This window comes from Macrotis lagotis, chromosome 1 (assembly GCF_037893015.1).
Source record: "Macrotis lagotis isolate mMagLag1 chromosome 1, bilby.v1.9.chrom.fasta, whole genome shotgun sequence".
Taxonomy (NCBI): Eukaryota; Metazoa; Chordata; class Mammalia; order Peramelemorphia; family Peramelidae; genus Macrotis; species Macrotis lagotis.
In genome coordinates this window covers 765,431,989-765,438,072 of record NC_133658.1, presented here as the reverse complement: position 1 = coordinate 765,438,072, position 6,084 = coordinate 765,431,989, and positions in this window count along the sequence as shown.

The window sequence follows — 6,084 nt, the reverse complement described above, 5'->3', positions numbered from 1 at the left end:
GTGGCTTGCCCAAGGCCACCCAGCTAGGGAATTATTAAGTGTCTGAGGCCGGGTTTGAACCCGGGTCCTCCTGACTCCATCTAGCCACCCCTTGAGGTCATGCAGGGCTGACCCTGAGGCGCTGAAGGCTATCCTCGCAATCTGCAGTCCGCAGGAGTCAGGGAGCCTGCTGCAGACCACCGGCCCAGAGCCCACCCTCCCCAGGAGTGAAAGCGCAAATTTACTGGGCAGCCTCCCCGGATTTCTACAAGTACTGCGTGTCTGCAGATAAATTACTTGTGATGCCTTGGCATTGCGATGAGATTTCTCTTTTCCCCACACTCTCTTCCTGGAGGCCAGGGATAAGGAGATGTACAATGTAGAGGAAATGACTAGTTTCTCAATCTCATTCCCCCAAAAAGGAAAAACCTATCAAAATTGGGAGCAAGCCAGATAACGGGAAAGTCCTTTGTCCTGTATACTTCCTGGGCTCTTGTGACCACTTTGTTGGCATATACTGACTTGGTCACTCAGAGCAACAATGCATCTGTTTGTGGACCCGAGGGTAGCTTGAAGGCTTGGACTAGCTGACCAAGGAAATGGTAGACTAATTCAATAAGTCTGTGAAGACTCAAAAGAAAGAGCTGCACGGGGATTAAGCTGAAAGCAAAGAGGTCTTAACAAGTGATGCAAGCTTGACTGGTCTTCAGGAAGGGGACCTACAGGTTGAGACAATGGATGGATTGGTGGATGAAAATTATATCTGACCCTGGACTCACTAAAGTGTGGAGTGTGGGCCTTAGCAGGTACCTCAACAATGGTAAAACATAATGGAAAAAATGATTGTCATCAACTCAGGTAAGCTCACCTTTCCTTTTGTTTTAATTTGTTTTGTTTTTTGCAAGACAATGGGGTTAAGTGACCTGCCCAAGGTCTCATAGATAGGTAATTATTAAATGTCTGACTTGAAGTCAGGTCTTCCTGACTCCAGGGTCATGCCACCCAGTTGTCCCTAAACTCACCTTTTAAAGATAATTTCTTATAGCACTTAGCTTCCAAATCATAAGGATTCACTGGGATATAGGAAGAGAGTGAAAAAGATGATAAACATGGTTCTTTTCCAGCCAATTTAGAGAGGAATAATCAATTATTGGGGATGTCCTAGATGTGATTCTGGTTCAGGTAGTAACTGGTCTAGACTTTTGTAAGGTCCCCTCCAACTTTCAGTTTATGATTCTGAAACGTAGATTTACTTTCAGTATTGAGACATAACTAAATCCTCCAGGTTATCTAATTCATCACATTCTAGGCCACATTGACTTGCTAGTTTATTGGGATGTCATCTGAAAATTTGATAAACATGCCTTCCAAGTTTTCAAGCTATTGATAAAAATGTTTAAAAGCTCAAGTCAAGGGTGACATCCCAGGGGTTATTCATTAACTCCTTTTATTCAAGTTGATCTCAATTTTTGTTGACTACCTTTATCTTAAGTCTTCCCATCTGCTGCACAATTAGCCAAACAACTGGACAACTTTATAAGCTCCAATTTAGATGCCAGGTTCTGGAGATGCAAATATATAGAATAAAACAATCTTTCTTTTTTCTTTTTTAATGTTATTTTACTTTTTTAATTACATGTAAAGATGATTTTCAATAATAATTTTTTGCAAGCTTTTGAGTTCCAAATTTTTCCACTGCTCTTCACTCCTCATTTCCCCATGACAGCAAGTAATCTGATATGGGTTATACATGTACAATCATGTAAAACAATCTTTCTCAAAGAGTTTACGTTCCAAGGAAAGAGACACAAATAAATATATATGTATATAAAGGGAAAATATCAATAATATTTTGATATCAATCTCAATAATAGTTTGAGAAGGAAAGCCCTAGCAATTGGGCTCCTATATTCTTGACTCTAGTGCTGGGCCACCTAGCTGCTGTAAAATATAGGGTTAAAATGACAGGAAAAAAATTATGTGTTTTTTTATTTTAAAAATTTTATTTATTTTGAGTTTTACAATTTTTCTCCTAATCTTACTTCCCCTCCCCCCCAGAAGGCAATTTGCCAGTCTGTACATTCGTTCCATGGTATACATTGATCCAAATTGAATGTGATGAGAGAGAAATCACATCCTTAAGGAAGAAAAATAAAGTATACGAGATAGCAAGATTACATATTTAGATATCAATTTTTTTTTCTAAATTGAAGGTAATAGTTCTTGGCCTTTGTTCAAACTCCACAGTTCTTTCTCTGGATATAGATGGTATTCTCCATTGCAGCCAGCCCCAAATTGTCCCTGATTGTTGCACTGATGGAATGAGCAAGTCCATCAAAGTTGATCATCACCTCCATGTTGCTGTTGTACAATGTTTCTCTGGTTCTGCTCATCTCACTCAGCATCAGTTCATGCAAATCCTTCCAGACTTCCTGAATTCCCATCCCTCCTGGTTTCTAATAGAACAGTAGTGTTCCATCACATACATATACCACAGTTTGTTAAGCCATTCCTTAGTTGAAGGACATTTACCTGATTTCTAATTCTTTGCCACCACAAACAGGGCTGCTATGAATATTTTTGTACAGGTGATGTTTTTAACCCTTTTTCATCATCTCTTCAGGGTATATACTACCCAGTAGTGGTATTTCTGGATCAAAGGGTATGCACAAAAAAATATGTGCATTTTAAAGGAAGAGAAGGATTCTATGAGTGGTAGATAAGAAGGAAGTACATTTCATGTATGGAGGATTGCCAGGATAAAGGTATGGTGATGGCAGATGGAGTATCCTGTGTGAGGATCTGAGAGAAGTTTAGTATAGTTAAATTGAAGAGCGCAGAAGGGAGAATAATGTCAAATGAGGTTGGAAAGAGAATTATAAAAGCTGACTATCTCCTTTCCCCCACTCTCTCTTTTATAAGTATTAGGAAAGCATTAAAAATAAGATTTCACCAAAGTGAAATCTTTGGACTAATCTGAAAGGGAAACTTTTTCTTTTACTATATATTCTGAAAAAAAGTCTTACTTAGAATTTAACCTCCATCATTCTCATGAAAGGTCTAAACAACTTTTAAAACTCCCCCTTCTTTCTTCTCCTTCCATTCCCCCACCCCCAGCACCCTTTCTCTTGATCAGTCCAGGAAAAGACTCCTCCTGAAATAATTAGAATGGTGAACAAAGTAGAGCAAGGGACCACTGATTTATTTGCTTGTTCCTTCTTTCCCCATATTTTTTTACTGTATTAAGGGAATAATAATAAAAATATCAAGCATTTGTATAGGATTTTAAGGTTCTTCAAAGCACTTTAAAGAAATGATCTCGGACTTCTGGCCAAGATGGTGGAGAGAAGACAGGCACAGTTCTAAAGTCTCCTGATCTTTCCCTATCTATCATATGAAGGAAACCTCTTAACAGAAATCCGACCCACAAAACCCATAAAGACAAGCCAGGAGAAAGAACATCTACCTCAGGATTTGTCTCCTGTAGCAGCATTGGGCGAATTCTGCTGGGTGAGTCTGGGCACAGAGGGTGGATCAGCCCCAGATCAGCCAGATTAACAGCAGAATTGGAGCTAAGGAGTCTGAGGGCCTGAGAGCTGGACCTTCTAGATTAGCTGTGGGGCTAGATGGTGGTGGCTTGAGTCAACTAGGGAGCAGAGGCACTGGTGTTGGCACTAACCCTCTGGAGCTTGCCGATAGGGCTGGGGGTAGAGTTGCAGTGCAGGAGAGCTGCGGACACCATCCCTGGGCTCCTCTGGTCTGAGGAACTCTGAGTCTGTGCCTCCATTGCAGCTGAGGCCCCTTCATGGAACAAACAATTGCACACTACTTCTGCCTCAGGCACAGATGTGTGAGCAGAAGAACCAGCCCAGCTGACAATAGAGAGAGGAATGACCTCACCCCAGGGTAAAGCCCACTACTGATTGGAGGCAAAAGGATTCAATAGCTCCAACCCCTCCCTTCAAGCTAAAGGAGAAGGGCTCAATCAAGGTCACAGGCACTCCAGAGAAAGCAACCAGCACCTCCTACTGGCCAGCCAGAGAAATTGCACTCAGTGAGTAAAGCCTCTAGCCATCCCAAGCCCCTGTGAACCAGCCCCTCCCCAACTCAAGGTCTTAGCAAAATGAAGAAGGATGAGAGGAAAGGTGGATCCATAGAAAAATTCTTGGAAGGAAAAGACCCTAACTCAGAGAGACCTAGAACCTCTGAGAATACAATCTGGTCTTCGGCACAGAAAGATTTCCTTGAAGAAGTAAGGAAGGCGGGGTGGCTAGGTGGTACAGTGGATAGAGCACCGGCCTTGGAGTCAGGAGTACCTGGGTTCAAATCTGACCTCAGACACTTAATAATTGCCTAGCCGTGTGGCCTTGGGCAAGCTACTTAACCCCATTGCCTTAAAAAATCTTTTAAAAAAAAAAAAGAAGGAAGGAGTTTAAAAATCAACTGGAAAATTTGGGAGAGACAATTAATACCTTGCAACAAGAAAACAAATCCTTAGAAAATACAATTGGACAAATACAAAATGAGAATAAATCTCTCAGATCCTCAATTGGACAAATACAAAATGAGAATAAATCTTTCACATCATCAATTGGACAAATACAAAATGAGAATAATTCTCTCAGATCCTCAATTGGGCAAATGCAAAAAGAAAATAATTCTCTCAAAACCTCAATTGGTCAAATGGAAAGCTCTTTCAAAAGTAGAATTGACCAATTGGAAAAGGAGTTGCAAAGGATTAATGAAGAAAATTCCTCCCTAAAAAAAAAAAGAATGGAGTCTGCAGAAACTAATGACTCCATGAGACAGCAAGAGCCAGTTCAATAAAATCAAAAAATAGAAAAAAATAGAAGAAAATGTAAAATACCTCATCAGCAAAACCACTGACCTTGAGAACAGGTCGAAGAGGGGCAACCTGAGAATTATTGGACTTCCTGAAAACACTGAAGAGAAAAAAAAAAAGCCTGGACTTAATATTACAGGATCTAGTGATAGAAAACTGCCCTGATATCATGGAACCAGAGGGCAAAGTAGTTATTGAAAGAATATATCGATCGCCTCCAGAAAAAGATCCTAAAAGAAAACACCAAGGAATGCTGTGGCCAAATTCCAGGACTATCAGATAAAAGAGAAAATCCTTCAAGCAGCCAGAAAGAAATAATTTAAAAATCAAGGAGCCACAGTAAGGATTATGCAGGACCTGGTTGCATCAACATTAAGGGATTGAAGGGCCTGGAATGAGATATTTCCAAGTGCCAGGGAGCTTGGAATGGATCCACTACCTTGCAAATCTGAGCCTTCTCTTCCAGGGAAAAAGATGGACATTTAACTAAATGGAAGAATTCCAAAAATTACTGATGAAAAGACCAGAGTTAAATAGAAAGAATTGGCTATCAAACAGGAGGTTCAAGAGACACATGAAAAGGTATAAGGGTGGGGCAGTAAAAGAAAAAAAAACTGCTATCCAATAAGTTGAAACTGGCTATACTCCAGCATGGGGGAAAAGATTCTCATAAATCTTGAGAATTGTAACTCTAACAGAGAGAATATGCCTAGCCAGAAGTGATGGACATTCATGACCTATCCATGAGACTGCTATCCACTGGGATGTAACTGGCTATAACCCCACTTGGGAGAAAGACTCTAATAACTCTCAAGAATTTTAACTCTATTAGATAGAATGTACTTATCTAGAAGTGACAGATACTCATAATTTTCTATGACTCAGATAGAATGATCTTAAAAAACCCTACCTCCTTAAAAAGAGGGACAGGAAGGAGACAGGAGGAGGGAGGGGATTGAATGGGGTAAATCTCATTACACTAAGAGGTACAAAATACCTGTGGTAATAGAGGGGAAGAGGGGAGGAGATGAGAAACACCTTGGCTTAAAGGTGTGACTTCGCTTAAAGTCAACTTACACATACTTAGTTAACTTAAAAAAATCTAACCTTTCAAGTATTAAAAGGAGAAAAGGGGAGGGGGGGGACAGAGAAAGGGAGGGGGAGTGGGGGAAAAAGGGGAACTAACGAAAGGAAGGGAAGGGAAAGGGAAAGGGGAAAGAAAGGGGAGGGGGTGATATAGGAGGGCAAACACACTGAAGGGG